Below are 18590 nucleotides of genomic sequence, written 5' to 3'. Positions count from 1 at the left end.
ATGCATATATGCAAATATTGTACTCTACCTACGCACACTAAGTTTCATTGAATTTGCATTGTTCAATCACGGGATATCGGCGAAAAACCGAGTTTCGCGCCTGCATCTATCGAGCAGCTTCTACACAGCGTGGCAGAGGTAATTCTGTACGCAAAATGGAGTAAAAAATCTAGAATAAAATGTTTCCACGTAATGCTTTCTAACTTGATATAAATTCATCTATAAACATACAATTTTTTTAGATGTTACACTAGTTACGTTGCGTTTATAAATACAAGAACATACACTCGTCATCTAATCATAGTGTCTATGTTTATGGGGGTCATTGATCGGTGAATACAGCGTCCAATTGGTCGACTGATTAATTTCAAAGTGGGAGGACGGTGCTCCAGAGGGCGTTTAAATAGATAACTCGTATCTCTGTTACTGGTTCAGTAGCTTCACTCTTCTATTGCTTCAGCTGTCCTTGTAACTTGGTCTGACAGTGTCTTTTATAAACTTTTGATGTTCTACTGAAGCTCATTGGAAGCCAACTAATCGGATGGAGCTCCTATAGTATCGACACCTTCGGTTCTAACTGACCAAGACTTTTTCTGGGTTCAGATCATTCGGGAAGAGTACTTAGACTACACCGTGAAACTTTGCCAGTGGCTGAGAGTGGTGGTTGAGCCGTTGATAATTAAGACACCCGTCGAATCGCAAGTGGCAGCCAATTTTCCAACCACCAGGCTAGAAGAGTATATATCATTTAGCTGCCAACGGTCCACGTTAGCGTAATTAATGGGTTATCATAGAAGATCGATGCTCTAGCAGAGTCCAGCGTCGAGTACCGTCTGAATTTATTATTATCGCGACGCCTGGTGACGAGACACCGAGGAAGAAGAAGAGCAAAATGTAAGTGGAGAGAAGGACAAGCTGGTCAATTAATTAACCGGCAGACGGATAGCAGATGGTGCATACCGTAGGAACGGACTGGCGCGGGGAACTGTTGAGAGCGAAAAGAGAAAGAGCCAGAGACGATTATGGCCTATGCCGAGCCTTGTTCTTCGCCTCCTTTAGGCATCGACCTTCTTAATGAACGGCGGAGAAGCGATTACTTAATTTAGATTAATTTCAATTCCCCCGTTTCTCGCGCTGGCAAGATTCCTTTGGAATTTTACCCAAACACTTTTCCTCGGAACTGAGATGGTTCGTCTTACACCGGAGAAAGTTCATTGCGTTCTCTCGTTTAAGCGGAATGGATTGGGGATACTGGAACTGGAACAAAAACTTTTAATGACGTATACAATAGTATATTTTATCGAGAAGCTCAAAATTCAAAATTGGACTCGGATGCGCCTGACGCTCTGCAACCCGCGCGTGAGCGAGAGACATATCATGGCGACTTCAGTGATGGCAGTTAGGGGCAAGAAAGAATGATTCTTTTGCAAGAATTTTTACGTCGCGTAACAAATAAGTGTGGAACATTTTATCAGCATAGTGTGTCATTTGATCTCTAAATAAGCTAGCTGCAAGATTTGACTTTTCGCCCTGGAATACAACCGTTGGGGTCATAACAATACACAAACGAGATTACGAGCACTCGAGGAGGATTCTTTTCCGCCATGTTTCCTTGCTTTCTTTTCTTGCTGAAAGGTAGACAGCGCTGAATCCCGTATCTTACCCGGTGAAACGCTAAACGCCGCTTTCAACGTGCGAATTAAGATTTATCGCGCGCCCCGTTTGACCGAGAAGCCTTTTCGCGCGGTAAAGTCACGACGGAGACTTATGAGTTTTAACTACCAACGGCAAGGGCTCACGCTTAGGCCACTCATGAAACAACATGCAATATGAACGTTTTCGTGGACAGGTAAATACAGATACGGATCTCGGAGACTATACTTCATATGCTTTTTATTATCCAGACACAACATTCTAGAAATATACATCTTTTGAGAAATGCAACAAAAAGAATCGGTTTGTAAAAACTTTTTCAGTGATTTGCACCTTTAAAAGTTAGATCTGGATCGGGATCATTTTCAGAGTTAGAAAATAGTTGGAGCTTGAATGAGCAATCTACAGCAATTCATACGTGCTGGCTTCACAGTTATTAGGCGATTGCCGTGCACTGGTTGAACACAGAACGCATTGGTGTATTTTGGGACGCGTCCAGCATGAAATGGTAATTTAGAGCGGGCGCCGCGTCTTCATTACCCGTAATGCATAACAGTTTTACTCGGTTCTTTCGGTTCTAGTGATCCGTGATAAGTGAATTATCGACGGTTCGATAGGGATTCGCCATTATAAAAATAGAGGTTCTGTATCAGCACGCTAATGCCGTAATAATGTTACCAATTTATCGGTAATTAAAGCCTCCGCGCGAGGCACGCGGTATTCCGGTTTAATTAAACTTTTCTGTATTGTTACTGTCGATCGTTAATCCGATGCAACCGGAGCTGGATAGTACGTTATTACCTGAAATTCTGCACCAATAAGGTTTCGTCATACAGCGTTCAAAGCGTGACAGGTACGCAAGCCATTGAATACATTAAAATTCGATGTTTGTACCATCTATACCTCGCATCGTAAATACAGTTACAAAGGTACCTTTGCTAGGTTCATATACCACATTTTACATAGTTATATAATTTCGTGTTTATAAATGTGGCGAAACTTCCATGTAGACTCGTGTCAAATGCAACGATATGTCAAACTATACGCAGAAGATCAACAAGCTCCTATGTTATCGTAATCAAATTCAAAGTGACTGGACTAAATATACTTTGTATACATTTGAACGACAGTGAAAAATAGTGAGATCGAATAAGAAAGAGAGACAAGCATATGGAAATAATTTTGGCACAGCTCTAGGCCATTATGTTACGTTACACGAAGCAGTATTGTACATGTCATTTGAAAGTCATTAATTCAAAGGATATCACACGTTTCAATGAGGTGTGAACATTCTTTTATGTTAGTTTATCTCTGGTTCGTAAATACTTCACTCTCAGACGATGTTTGCATTTCTAAGCAAAATTCAAGATGGCAAACTCTGGCTGCAGGAGTCTCCACGAATTTGCCTTTCGTAATCAAGTTTAATTGTCTCCTAAAATTATGAATCTGCTTCGCGAAGCAGTCTTCGTCCAGGACGAAATTCAAAATTCAGTTAGAACTGACTAACTCCTTTCTCAAAAAGAAAGTAATCATCCAACCATATAGAGCACCGTACAGAGGGAAACTCTGGTACTTTTTAAATTCTAGTTCTAACTGCGCGTGCGCATTATACGGCGCGGCTGAATTAAGAGCGAAATTCAAATACAAACTTTGTAAAAATCCTGAAAACACCTTGCAACAATCCAACATGGCAGGACACCCAGTACATTGGGCACAATTTAGCACATTTCGAGGACAATCATCCGTTTGCCACTAGCACAGGAGTACATTCAGAAACCTGTTCGCCGCGTGTGCGCAAATACTACTCCTCCAGGCAAGAGTTTACACGCAAAAGGTGGCTCGTCCTTTGTGTATGCGGCGAGCAGGATCCTGTAGGTATGTTCCCATGCAGGCGCGTCTCAGGGCCGTGCCCTTCACCGTCGTGCCCTTCCCCCAGATTCCTTTGTTCGAAGACTTCGCCTAACGTTACATAAATTTAGTATTATTAAATATAGCCTTTATGTAATCGAAATATTCGAACGGGCCATCGTTAGCAATCTTGGTATTTTACGTCTGCCGTTGCGCAATAGCTGCGTTACGTGGTTTTATGTAACCAACGCTAGAATCTAACAAATGACATTCCAGTATAATTTGCCAATAGTAGTTAGATATTACATTGTATATGGTCAGTAGGGAATTCCGAGAAACGATGGACGGTGGTTGGCATTTTATTTTATAATCGTGCAATGCAGTTTCCTTACGTTGCGATGCGTAACGCGTTACTTTTTTATCCTACTCCATGCGGACAACTCGACGGTTTAAGGCTGTTCACACTGCGCGATGCGTGGCGTTTGAGTTGCTGAAACAGACTACTTTCTTTGGATCGATGAATGAAGGACGAGTTATTCTTTTTGTCTAATTTTCCTTCGTTGTAACTTCATCTGTTCCTCAATATATATCCTGATGTTTTTCAATTTTCTACGTCTTCTCAAAGGTTTGCTATCAACATTGCACGTAACAAACGATCCAACGAATTGTTATGTACCGGGCTGAGAAACTTAGAGTCCTATTGTGACTTAAAAATACAATATTCGTGGATGATGATGGGACCTTCGACTACTGTTTGACGTCATTAAATTACGTCGCAACGTTCCTGAAATATTGCTGTAACATCACAGCAACATTAAAAAAAAAGGTTACAATATTGCTACAACGTTTCTGCAATATTTCAATGCAACATTTCACGCGCCATTTTGTCCAATAATATCCATTTGACCCGTGGTATCGTCTTCGAGAAGTTGAAACTGTTTCCTCAAGTTTTGTAGCAAATGGCGTCGAAAAAAGAATGGACTCGCAGAAAATATCGGCCATTCCGTTCCTCCAGGGCTGAAGTTTGAGTGTCTTGCAGCAAGACGAGAACAGTCGTGTGAAAAGGCCTTTAGGTGTGCGAATCGCCAGCAGCGGAGACGCACGAGGGCCTTCTTTTCCTTTAGACCTGTACTTCCTCTCTTATGCAGGGTACCCCTACACAAAGCGGCGTTTTCTACGCGGCTTCGAGCCACGCTGTGCAAGGTCTCCCGTTCGTTCCCCTCCCGCCCGAACCCCTTGCTCCTCGACCCCCCTCGACCATTTTCATACCATCTTCCCTCTTTCTCGTTCTATCATTCATTTCTCTGGCCCTCATCGTGCCCTCTCGGTTCCTCAGCTTGTTCCCTCGTATTCTTTTCGCCTATGCGACCATGTGCACGTGCATACACCGGGTGTCATGAAATCGGAGTGAATTTATTCTCTGACTACACTGTACTTGCGATAAAAGTGAAAAGATTGCAGCTGTTTGTCGGTGAAAAAAAGTATTTTCTGGTTTCTGACTCATAATCTCTTTTAGGGGCGGCAGGGGTGAACATTAAGAGTTCAACTTTGAGAATATTATAGGTGTGCTTTAAAATATATTTATTTGCCAAAGTCGAAGACAAACTTGATATACTTTCCGTATCTAGATGAACTGCATGAAAAAAGATAGAAACATAAATTTGTCAACAGCTGAAACAGTAAACAAAAGTAATGATGAATCCTTCTTGGTCCAAAGCGTTCGTAGCATTTAAAAATGATTGTTGGTGGTTTTGGGTTACAAAGCACACTTTGAAATGTGTTCACGTGCTGGATATTTTACTTTAGATACAAAATTTAATCAGAAATCCTGAATTCGGAGTCAAAAGACACCCTGTATACACTTCGGAGTACTACAGATGAGTTTGTATGCCGTATCGCATCTCAATACACCAATACACCTCCCAGCAGGAGACGGAGAAACGTTTGCAGACAGAGAAAGAAGAAGAAGAAGAAGAAGAAGAGGAAGAAGAAGAAGAAGAAGAAGAAGAAGAAGAAGAACGGAGACTCGACTCGACTCGGCTGTTGCCGGCTGTGAGTTTCCCCCACTGTCGATCTTCAGCATGCCTCCCCTACATTGCCCCTCCAGAATGGTCGCTTCAATCACCCCACGTCCCTGCGGCGGGTCGCCATATTTCCCCCTCTGACCTCTCCTCAGCGTCGTGCAGCCGAGTCGAGTGGTCGGCACCATTCTGCTCCCCACCTCCCTCGCCCATCGCCTCCTTCCCACTCTAGGTTTTCCATCTCGCTCTGTTCCCCTCTCCCTTCGGCTCCTCTCGTGGCGTGCCACGACTCGTGGCGAAGTTTTAGCGTCGTCTACCTCTACTCGTGGCGTGCCTACAACTCTTAGCCGGATCTATTACGCGCAGTTTTCGTGTTCGCGCGACGTTTCGCGTTTTTTTTTCCATCGTCGTTCATCTATTTTTCGCGTCTTACCGATCGTGTGTGCCGGTCGACGAGTACCGCGAGTTCTCCAGTGTATTAACATCTAATTGTGAAGAAGGTGACGTCGTCGAGAGCCTTTCAAACGCGTCACGCAGTTACTCCGAACGAAAGAACGCAATTTTTCGACCACGGAAGTCCGCGAAAGTTCCTCGTGTCGAGGCGTCTAACCTACAAAATTGTCTCGTGACAACCTAAACGCCGGCGGCTGCGTCCTGACTCGTCCGTGTGACGTCTCCGATTCCACATATTCTCGCGCGGTCGCATAATCACTTGGCGCATAGGGCGTGCGCGAAAATCGTCATTTTTTTAAAATAGTGCTCAACCTTGATCGTCGTTATCACGTTGCGTCGTTTTGGAAGTTGTGACCGTTTGTTGTGTTTATTGTGCCAAGGATATTTCCCAGCTTGTGCGACGTGCTAGCCGATCCCTTCTCAGCTGCTCCGTTTTGGATACGATCTTCTCATCGATCAACGTCCTACCGTTTGCACGGTTAGTATATTTATCTATTTCTTTGTGGATATCTGTCGAAGCGGGTCGAGATTGTCGTTGCGTTGTGAACGACTCCGGAACGAATAAAGGTGTTTTCTCATGAAGTCTCGGATCGCGGCGGCGTCAGCCATGCGCGCGTGCTCCAAAATCATAGCGTGTATATACATACCCCGCCGGTAGGTCGTGGGATTCAAGGGCGCATGTCCAACGACCATTCGGTGATACTCTGTTCCATTCAAACGTGCTGGATATTTAAATTGAATATATAGCGAGTTGGGAAACTTTTCGAACGGTATAGAGTGAAAGGCTTGATATTTAGGAAACTTCGGGTAAGTCAGAAATTGTGAAACGATTTTATTTCTGTGGCAACGTATACGTAACTTGAACGTATATGCTCGAGTGACTTCCATTTTGTAAACAATGTTTACAAAATATTTCCCGATGGAAAAGTATATATATATATATAAACAAATCTTTTTTTATCTAAAAGAAATACACATTTATTTGTTACTGCTAACGATAGAGTGTATGGTACGTTTTTATTTTATTTTTTTGTTTACTTTTTTTATTTGTATGGTTTCTGTATTTCAATATGTAAAAAAAAAAACAATTCCCGCGGAAGAGACTCTAGCTGCTACTTTAAAAACTGTTTTTTGTTTTTCAAAATTACTTCTTCTGCGCATGACCGAACTCTATAAACTTTCATAATCAATAGTATGTTAATTAAGGCTCATTGAGACAAATGCTCCGGGGGTCGTCGTACAAATTCAAAGACCATTGATAATAATATAATGTAAATTTTGAGCTGGAAAAACAGTAAAATAAATGTGGGATATTTTCAGTTCTGAGATAATTATATTTCGTAGTTCGTGAGGTACAGTTTGATATCAAATCATCTCGATATTAAAAGAAGAGTTCTCGTGACCCACTAAATTCCTATTGTGATATTTGTACAGAGCTGAATATTATTCGATAATTTGTTAGGTTGTATACACGTATGGTTACACATATGTGTAGTCTTCGTACATGTAGTTACGTGGCTTGATCGAGAAATGACGAGTCTGGTTCTTCGAACTCGAAGCTCGCGTGTACGCGACTATGGTCTCCAATGGGTCCAATACCCTCGCACGTGGTTCCGATACGTGGGTGAAAAGTATCGATCACACCTAGGCCGAAGTAAGATATTTTTGTACAAGGCACGTACAGGGTGATCTGAAAGAAAGATTTGGGGCTTCCAAGTCATAGTATTTGGTTAACATGTTACGCGTTACGCTTGGTTTTTGTTTCAATTAGTTATTCCAAGTGAAAAGAAATTTATATTTTGTTGGACAACAGTTCACTATAAAGTCTTCCAACAATGAAACAATAAACTAATCGTATAGCAGCACCGATAGTGTTTTATTCTATTTGATAATCGTTGCTGCGAAGACATTATAAGTCTGATGTATATAGCTGTTGTGATTATTTGAAGAATATTGTTAATATTTAACGAATGAAATAGCAGCTTTGTGTGACGTTGGTCGTTGGAGAGGTCAAGTAAATATAAAGTATATGCAGTTTTGATAAGAAATATCTCGCCTTTTGCAATTTGAAAATGGAGCAACGTTGTTTTCGGAAATCTGACGAAAACGGCGAGGAACCATCTTGCTGATAAATACTTGGTCGTTTGTAATCGAAGAGGATCTGTGGTTGTTTTTACGGGTCTGTTTTGATTGAAAATGAAAGCGACGCCTGTTGTGGCTGTAATTTCCTAGCGATGGTGTAGGAGAAGTCGGTTCTCGTCGGCAAGAACGGTGCTATTGTCAATAGAAACTGACTTTAAACCGGCAATCAGACCGTACCTTCCTGTAAACTAAACATGCTCGCCGCTATTGCGTTTGCGACGTGAGTTACCAGCCAAAGAAACTCTTCAAAGATTAGAAACGTTCCGCCAACTGTGCAGAGGATTCCACATCCTTGTTTGATGCTCTAGAACAAATTGCATAAATTAAGCTAGAACTAGATTTCTCGAGAATCAGACCCATATTGGAATCTTGTAGATTTTTTGTAACCAATTTCTTCTACTCTTTTTCGCGTATCAAAACAATGTTTCACTGCGACAAATATTGGAGTAGTTAAGCATTAGAATAGTATTTGAATGTCAAGCATATAAAATTTGACAAAATGGAGCAGCTTTATTTGAAGTGACGTCTGTGATCAGACGGTGAACTTTCATTGCTCGTTCATCTTGTTAGCTCGCCCAATGGAAGTCTATGAAAGCTTCACGACATTCCCAACCATACAGGCACTATTTCTCTTCAATATTCTAATCCTTTAGTTCATTTTAAGCCATCGTGGCTCATATCCTCATGATTCTCTTGGAGTTTTGTCATGGTATGCTCGTTCAGCCTTGATACCTCTGTAATTTGACTCGTGATACGAATAACGATGACGCGCCAGTCACTAGTGAGCGTCTCGACGCTTGCGAAAATGTGGGAGCGAGTATCTTTAATATTTGGACAGTCCACAGTTTTTTTTCTGTCGCCTCACTATTTTCTCTACAATGAAAACTAAAGTAAGCAAATGACAATTAGACTGCCTTTAGTTTGAACTTCATTGTGTGATGAACCTCATCAATAAAATAAATAAATTTTACACTATTGTTAACTAAAATCAGCATATACCTCGATTACCGTGCCCTTCATCATAGACAAATTACAAAGTAACCAATTATAAATAGCCAGCTCCGAAATTAATGTCCGAATATTAAAGTTACTCGCTGTACATGCTCTTCCAAATACTTTGATGAAATGGAAAGTTATTTTCTCTGATGTCGCAATCCGGCCACCTGTTTCGACGTCTCTGGGCGTTTTTCGTTGCTCGGAGGGTTCTTTTTGCGAGGCAACATCTGGAACCGGTTCCGACGGGCGTTTTAGTCGAGGGACGAAGAGAAGCACCACAATAGGCAGTTCTAACTTGGCGCCTGGAAATTCAAAATTTAAAATCTCGCAGTTGAATTTGACTCTGGACGGTTAGGCTGTGAGACCACGTGCGACACTAGTTGCTCCTTGGGTCAAGGTCGCAGAACTTGCACCATGTAATCTGTCAAGTCCTTTCCCTCTTCCCACGCGGTCGATTTCTCTCGGTTTTCACTTGACTCGCCTCGGGTTTTACGACCTTCGATTTATCATAAAAGGAACTCCTTGAAACAGCGATACTAGGCTCGAAGAAACTATTATTCCCTTCCATTATTCATTCATTATTCGCTTTTCAGCCGCCATTATTCGTTACTTATTACCGACTTCATACTTCTGATTAATCGTTCGAAATTGTAGTAGATTGATTCAGAGACAAGTGAAATGTTTTGTGTAAATGATTATATTAAACAGAGTTTTAATAACGTTTTTCGTTAACGATTTTGTTATGACGTACTTGCGTTAACTAAAGTAAGAAATTATGCAGTCGTGAGTGAAATGGCAAGAAGACGGCGAAAGATGTCTTCGAGGCACAAAGGAATTAATGTAGAGGTTTATTTAAATTTTATGTAAGTCTCCCAGGCGTATCATCGCCGGTAGCCTTACGATCGCATACCTAATTCTGTATCAAATTAAAAGCAACGGGGGGAAGGGATTTGTTTGCATAGATAATTACCTATTCCTCTTTTTACGTTGTACGATGTAGTTGTTTTCAAGAATAACTATTGGGTGGAATAAACGCTAAGAATAAATCGTTGTGGGATGCTTTCATTTGTCTATCTTTTATTCGAATATAATTTTACCCATCGAGGTTTTTCAACCAGGAAGCAAGTAATTTAACTATCTCCGCGATCCACCCACTAAATAGACAGGTATATAACCCAGAGTTAAAATTGATGAGTATTTTTTATTTCCGATTTACCAGGAAGGAAAGTGTTCTAATCTGTTATAAAAATTCCAACAAACTTTTGTAGTAAAATACATACTGGAAAGTTCTGCGATCATGTTTTGATTATTAGAAAAAAAGGTTTAACTCTCAATGAATATTTTTCAAACGATTCGTTTGTTAAGCAATGTTGGAACAAAAGATTCGTTAAAAAAAATGGGACCACTTCTTTTTTTGTGAACCATGCTAATCCACAACCGCGTTCAAGCAAAACAGAATTGAGTGTATTTACAACAAAATATCCTGATGAGGCTTTGAAAGCAAACAAAAATTCTCTGCATCCGATTGTACGAAGAGGTTAAATCCAAAGCAGCCCGGCGCTTTTGATTCCCGCGTACAAAAATGTTCGCTCAAGCTCCAGGTCCTCGAAACATGACGGGCAAGAAGCTCACAAAACGCGCGATCATTCAATGGAAAGCATAACCCATTGCGATTCATCAACGAACTGAATTATTCAATTCCCAGATAATCCGGACACGTCCACGTGAATGCAACGTGGCATTGTCCAAAGATTGGACGCGCACACCTACCACCTCCTTCTGTTGCAATAATTTCACGGTTTAACAAGTATACATATATTGGTTTTGTTTAAGGAGAAAAGCTTTCGACATTGTTCAGAATAATTGTCCTGATAGCAAGAAATAAAAAATAAATGAAGAATTACAAAATTACTTTCACCGAAATAGCTAAAGTTTGATGATGTACAGTATGAGGCCATTTTTGTGTGGCAAAACTAGTTTTCTGTTAGATGACGTTTAGATGTGGACTTGATTGTGACTTGGATCTGGAGTAGACTGACTGCTGCTACAAATTAAAAAAAAAAAAAAAATGGTATAATCATGAAAATTGCAAAATATGAACCATATGAGCAAAGTGTTGAGGTTCTCTGTTCAGTTAACCTTGAGTCGCTAAGTATCTGTGTATGTGTGTATGTGTGTGTTACTTTCCCGTTTCGATAAGGTCCTTTCAGTTGCGATAATCGCGGGGAAATTATCGTTGGCAGTGAACTCTGTAAATGTCGATTGACGTCTTGACGCAGCTGCATACAGATCAAGCGTTAATTCGTTGCCTCCCTAGTCCGTACGGCGCCTGACGCGACGCAAGGTAGAATGGGGTAGTCATGACGCGTGGCGGTGTGCGTCGTCGTGACGCGTGTCGACGCACACAGCTAAGACGCAGTCACACGCACGGCTCTTAAGTCCTCTTATATTAGCTCTGGGTGAGTGCATGCTTTTATCAGCTTATCTTCGAAAGCGACGGTAAACATTTGAATTATTAAGTCTTCCGTCTTGGCCCTTTTTCCCTCTCCATCTCAGGGAAAAATTGACAGAGGACGCTTGGATAATACATGCTACAGCACTGTCTCTTCAATTTTACTTTTCTTCGGAGCGCTCTTAATGTAAGCCCTTGCATGGCGCACTTTCTGATAGTAGAATTAAATAAATTATCGTAGTAACCGGGCATCCCATACCCAATAACAACGAGCACGAAACGTAGGGTACAGGATTAATCGCGTGGATAAAGCGGTCGACTGTGTATCCGAAGATCGTGGGTTCGAATCTCTGTGTGATGAACCTCCAGGAAATTTGGAGTTTTAGTTGGGGAAGTTTCGCCTTTGACCCATGTTGTTCAGATTCTTTGACTAGGTTCGCGATTCTGGAGCGACGTCTGGCATCTGTGGTCGCGGTTCACTGGCTTTGTCGATCACTCGGCCAGAGGAAGGAAACAGACAGTGAGTCTGCTGTTTGCTCTGCGAATGGAAAAGTGAAAGTATGTCGGTGGGTCAAGTGTGCCAAAGGATTCTTGCGTAATCCCATCGCGAACCTTAATCACTTGGTTCGCGATTTCTAACGCACGTTTCGCTTCTGGTTTAACACACTTTGCATACAGTCTTTTTTTTCAATTTTATTTCCTCTAACTCCATGTTATTCTGTGTGTTTTATTTAAAATGCACTTCGAGACTCAGTTTCTTGATTGGTACTACCTTGAGTGATCATCTCCGTCAGCCAATACGTTTAGAGCAACGATAGAAAATAATTACGAATTTTATGGATTATTATAGAATTTTTCCTATACGGTTTGTCTGTTAATAAATGCTGAAGAAATAGTTGAATTATCAAGAGAAGCTTTTTCATTCCAAGGGTGGATTAACATTCGCCAGCGTTGTAATTCGTATGCAGCCTGAAAGGCGACTGGCGTAAAATATGCGTCCTACATTCGAGTCACAGAGAATTTTCGATTTCATACCTAGAACACCTTCTGCGAACATAAAACCATACGATTATTTATTCTCGCGTTCCTAGCACACGCGTTTTCCACAAACACAGCCTGCGATCTGTTCTCGATTCTACGACCTGGCCAAGAGCTTACGTCAATCTACTCGACTTTTCATGAAATCAGCAGCGGACAGAAAATTCCCCTTGCAGAATTTACATTTTACTCCGACGACAAAATATTTTCGCGTAGCAACATTCGCAGGCAAACTTAAATTTAACGCTGACAATTTTTCAGTCACGAACAGGCTATTAATTATTTATGACTTTTGAGTTTGGAGGAATTCTTAGAAACTATAAAAGTTACAGTAACCAGACCTGACCCATGAAGAAATTAGTACATCTAATGCACACCTAACTCGAGATATTATAGAAATGCAAAAATATCTTTCTCAAGTAGAAATTACGATTTTTGTTTTCAATTGTACTTTGTTCTTCGTTTGAAAGAAGTGTCTACCTTTTTTTTAACTCATTAGTTTTTGAATTTTAAATTAACCTTAAAGCCCAGGTATGCAAATTCCACTATACTCCAATGTGTTGTTCGCATCGTCCTTTATGTACTTAACGGTAACCAGGTCTCGCCATGTTGGTAAAAACAAGTTGGCGCGGTGTCCAGTGTGAGCTGGCATTGTCGTCAGGGAAATACAGTGCTGTCCGTTAATTATGGCTGTCTGCGAACGATAAGTGCTGGTTTACATAACGCGACAGAGGAAGTTTCGTTGAAACGATCGCGAGCCAGTGACACTCTGGTGAAATTACGATGCCTTTGAGAAGCTACGAACGATTGAAATTGTTGGGTAAACTCTGATAAAGTCCGCGCGAACGAGAACCTTGTTTGGCGTTATCTGGCCGCCATTTTGGCGCACATGATTCTATGGAAAGTTTGTTGCCGAATCCCACATGTCAGAGAGATCGAAAGTACCGCAATTTTAATTGTAGTAGAACGAATCCCTCGTTACAGCGTCGCTATTCGGAGTTAGCTGTATCGTTGTATCTAGGGAGGGTAGGTGGTTTTCATCAATAAGTCGGCCTTTCTAGAATTGACATTAATTAGGGCACAGAGTTTAAAATGTTACAAGGAATATTTCCTGATAAAGAAGCTGAGGGCTCGCATGATGAATTTTCGACAGAGCCAATGTTTCACACCCTGAATTTCTCATTGGAGTGCTGGAGGGCCTGCAAAACTTGGGCAGCAAGTTCGCGCAAGAACGCAAAAAGAAGGTTGTTGCTGAAAACTCTCTAATTCCTTGAATTCCTTGCTCCAGTTTTCAACATTCCCTATCTACCGTTTTCAACGTGTAGTCAATTTGACTTTCCGATGAAGCTTCGATCCGTTAGGCAGTCAAGTTCTTCAGGAGCCGCAAGAAATACGTGGCTCCGCATATTTCCCACGCAAGATGGCGTTGCGTAATTCCTTGACGTTCTTCTAGGGGTCACGCATTTCTACGAGACATTGAAGGACGCCATATTGAACACGAAGTCTTAAAGGCACCTTCAAACCAGTTTGTTGTGAACCTGTTCTTGTTAATATCTGTAGCGGTATATGGTTTACAGATGCGCGAGGGTAAAACTGACCGCTTGCAGATGTTAGGTTTTAAGGTAATAAAACCTACCTGGTGTTTGCAAGACGGCAAATTATTTTAACATTCTTGAGAAACCGTTTCCGTAAAATGTGTCCTTCTTTACAACTTCTGCCAGCCATATACCGCCAAGGTCTTTCCGACCCGAAATGACCTTATTGCCTACATGTGGCAACCACCTTTGCCAGTCCCGAAAACTCATCGACCATCCCCGCCAAATTAAGGCGGTGACAAATTCCACCCCCGGTATCTTCGGAAAGGTAACGCCTTTCCGAAGAATACTATAAAGGTAGTGGAATTTGCGGAAGGATCCAGTCGGTCGCTCGCTGTTTACGGGACTCCGAGTCAAAGAATACTCTTCGCGCGCTTTACGCTGTAAAAGTTTTAATTTACATGATTATTAAAATACTGTTGAAGAACTGTTTGTATACCTTTTTACTCATGATGGGGTGTGTACATGAATTTCTATTTTGAAAGAGATGTATAAAACTTATAAACTATTAATATATTGATATATTAATATTAATATATTAATATATTGTTTTACACATCTCTTTCAAAATAGAAATTCATATACACACCCCCATCATGAGTAAAAAGGTATACAAACAGTTCTTCACCCCCTAATCCCAAAGAGTTAAGGGTTAAAATTGAAGTGTTAGTCGTTGTTTATTTTTCACAGTGCAAAGTTTCTTTGTTGAGGTTGAGGGTACAGGATTTTTGCGCACCTCGTAGACAATCCTCGATGAGTGCTAGGCGAGGATCGACGATGACCTAGACTCGGCTCGCATTGTGCTATTATTCATTTCTTCTCCCTGCTGGCGGCCTTTGTGCATCGTGTATAACAACTGAATGCTCGTGTCACGTGGGTTCAAACAAATGAATAGATGATCTCTGAATGTCGCGAGATACCCTGCAAAGAATCAGACCGAGGAGTCGACTCTCCCTTTTTGCTTTCTTTCCTATTCACTTGCTACGCCTCGACTCTTTTTTCTTTGCCCTGTCTTCCAGCGACAGTAGTTCGCATTTTGCACCGTTTAATACTACGTTTTTCTTTTTCGCAAAGTTATTTTATTTGAGATCACATCAACAATTTAATTACAATTTAAATATATAGATTCTTTCAATGAAGAATACTGTCTTGTTTAATACATCTTCTTCTAGACGAATATCATTTTAATTAATAAGTGAACATTCCGCGATGTGTTCCGATTTGCGAGTGTCTTCGTTGGTTGAAGTCCGCGGTCGAGAAAATTAATTAAAATCGCAAATTGAGGCGGGTGAAAGCAAAGTTAAGCGTTTCAATTTCCTGAGAGTGGGGTATTCTACATTTCCACATGAAAACATACGCGGCTGCCGTTGTAATAATTCTTAAAAGCTCTTACCGAGACTTTTTCAGATGTTTGAGCAACTTGGAGTTTATCATTTATTTCACCGTTATAAAATATATTAAATAAAATTCAAATTCTATCTTTTGATGCACGAACACCATATGTGTATATGTAATTCCATGAAAATTTCCAGAATGTCTTAATGGGTGTACTACAGTTAATCATTGAAAATACGGAGATATTTTTAAAGTGAAACTTGAAACATTGTATCGATTTTAGGGGCTTGGATGGGAAATAAAGTACAGACTCTGGTTTGTTAGCAAAGTGCAGCCGTCTATGATGAAAAATATTTTCTTCGTCCTATCAGAATTCGCCACGCGCGCGACGGAAGTCCATTTGAAGATGGCCATCGCCGGACGTGACTGTACGGTGCCATCGCGTACACAGCGTACAAAGTATTTTCCTCTGTTTCTCAATTACAATCCTGTTTAATTTTGGATTAAGACTAATGTCAAATATCGATTTTCACGTAAGTTGAAGTGTGTCTGTATTTGTGAGAAGCGACCCAACACGCACCAATAACCGAGTGACACACTGTTTGGGACGCAGGTGAGACCATTTTCGCGTATCCGGTCATCAAACAGTCATATCCGGTCTCCCTGCGCTCCGGTAAATAGATCCATTCGGTTGGCACGATTCTTTGCGCGATTGCGTTGCCTGGAGAAAGGGGACTCCCACTGTATTGGAATTGCTGCGACAATGCTAACGAGTTGCCATCCGGGGGACGCCAAAATCAACTTTTGTTATTGCACGGAGATTGGAATTAATTCCAAGGAAACGAGCGCGAGTCCCTACTTTTCAAATGTCATTTCTCTTTCACTTTCACATCGAAAAATATTTTACTCGTAAGTGTTAGGCCCTTTACCTGTAGCAGCAATAAAGATCCAAGGAATCGGTACGTACCGTCGAATCATTTCGTTTATTACTATTCACATCTGGTCGCCAGAACCTTTAGTCTTAGCAGTAGAGTCTTTGTTGTGCATTTCTCACGTCGAGGTATTGCTTGGCTTTATTACTTGCTACGGTCAACTTGGAAAACCCAGACCTTCTGTCCACGTCACTGTAATTTGACATTTCTATCCGAATTTTAGCCAACCAATAGACCAATCAGAAACTGTTTTCCCTCACCTTTAACACACAAAAATTGTACGCCTACTTCGACTGTAGGCAGAAGTGCACGCATTCCGTCTCTAACCAGTCTTCACACCACAACGTCCGAATAAAGTCTGTTAGTTAAAACACAATCTCGCATCCAACATTTGTCTCTAAGTTACAGTCCACTTATATCCATTTATTCAGGAATCCTAATTGATTCCACGCGTCGTTTAATCGTCGCTAAAAACTGTCGACGCTGCGACGCACATACAGTAAGAATTCCCAAAAATCATTCTGTCAAGCATTTCTTGGGATATGAAAGGAGGTGTGCGCTTTGAGAAGAGTTTCTACAATGGCTAAATACAATAAATTCGATCGGTTGAAAAGTCTACCACGAACGAGTGGGTCGATTGAGATCAACGTTGAATCTAAGACGGTCAGCTTTCTGAGAAGACTTTCCAGAGTTCTCTGGAACAAAGGATGATTCACCTAGCCTAGGAGATATTGCGTCAACAGGCTGTATCACCTTTTCAGAAGTTTGCAACAGTATTTCAACAATGACGAATGTATTACCCGTAACATTATGGCGGCTGAAGAACGTGAGACGTGAGAAGAACGTGAGGAGAGACAAAAAGGAAAGAGGAGCACGTTTTGTCTTGGGCCTGCTAGTAGTCTGGCAGACCTACTTAGACGTTCATCGGTCGAGAAACGTATATACAGGGTGTACGGAAACCACAATAAAATTCATAAAGGAGCCTTGTAACGAAAACCACCGTTTTTGGTTATCCGTACACCATATTCCAAGAATACAAAAATACAACTCTACATGAAGCGTGGTTTCCACTTATGGTTTTATTTCTCCCATCCCAGGACCGTATAGTTAAGGCTTTCACGTGATTATCCGTCGTACAAACACTCACTCCAGCCGACGAAGAAACGCTACGTTTAACGAGGAAGAATTTAAGCCTGGGGAAACGAAAAGTCATTTTGTCAGCCGTTGGAAACTGTACCAGGTTTAGCCAACGAGTCGAGGGTTCAAGGATCCCGCAGGATGGGAAGCCAAAGCAAAGGACAAACATACACGGGCGCGTATAAACGCGAGCTTAATGGACCGAGGTCTGTGTTCAGCACTTCTCTGTTCCAAGAAAGACGTTTGCACACTGCTCGGTATATTATGCGCCTTTGTACCGTGTGTTGCGAGATTTGCGGCCAGATTCCCAGGGATAGGCTTGGTCCGACATTTCGAGCGAATTAATTGTGGTTCTGTTTCGCGTTGACTTGTTCGGCATTAATTCGATTAAAGTCCTGAAACGTTCGCGTAACGATCAAATTAGATGAACGGCTTATCGAGCATGACGAAAAGGTCGAGACGATACGTTATCACGACAAGTGACCTTTTAAGAAAAAAAGTTATACGAGAGTATTTTGTATAAGAGCTACGTGCCTAATTACAAGCTATCTATAGGTGTGTTCCGATTTCGAGGCTCCGTTTAGGCCTCAGGCACGTATAAATACATATTTCCTATAATCTAAAATTGATCGAATATTCCGAATAATGAAAAAAAAAAAAAATTGGCTGATATCGTCTTCTCTAGCATGGTTCGAGCTTCATGGTTTTCGACATAATTGCGCATACGAGCGGACAAACAATAATCCGTCGCGTACAGGGAGGGCTCGTGTAGCAACAAACAAAGCGCGAGTGGCCAAGTAGCGTTCGTGCAACACGAGTTGAAAGCCTGAGGGCGCAGGTTTCAGGAGAAAGGCAGATGGGGAAGGAAAGATAGTAGACTGAAGGGTGCGGAGGCAGGTACACGAATTTACATGCAGCTGCGTTGACTCGGCTTTAATAATTCAGAGGGCTGACTGGCCAAACGCCGACACCGTGGCTGCGGTTACCC

At 41.5% G+C, this 18590-nt stretch overlaps 1 protein-coding gene across 6 annotated transcripts in view; it reads left to right on the top strand.

Annotated features, from left to right (window-relative positions):
* Positions 1-18590, top strand: part of LOC128893105 (polypyrimidine tract-binding protein 2) — a 265695-nt gene that overhangs the window by 52950 nt on the left and 194155 nt on the right. For 4 of the 6 annotated variants that reach the window (XM_054153911.1, XM_054153909.1, XM_054153907.1 and 1 more), the window contains exon 1: positions 5821-6453. The exons of 1 other annotated variant lie outside the window; for it this stretch is intronic. The gene's annotated coding sequence lies outside the window, so the exon portion shown is untranslated. Of the gene's footprint in view, positions 1-5820; positions 6454-6475; positions 6783-18590 lie in introns of those variants that run through there. One more of the 6 variants, XM_054153906.1, reaches the window with a different exon arrangement.

Source organism: Hylaeus anthracinus, unplaced genomic scaffold, assembly GCF_026225885.1.
Source record: "Hylaeus anthracinus isolate JK02 unplaced genomic scaffold, UHH_iyHylAnth1.0_haploid 2, whole genome shotgun sequence".
Lineage (NCBI taxonomy): Eukaryota > Metazoa > Arthropoda > Insecta > Hymenoptera > Colletidae > Hylaeus > Hylaeus anthracinus.
This window is presented reverse-complemented; position numbering and strand designations above follow the sequence as displayed.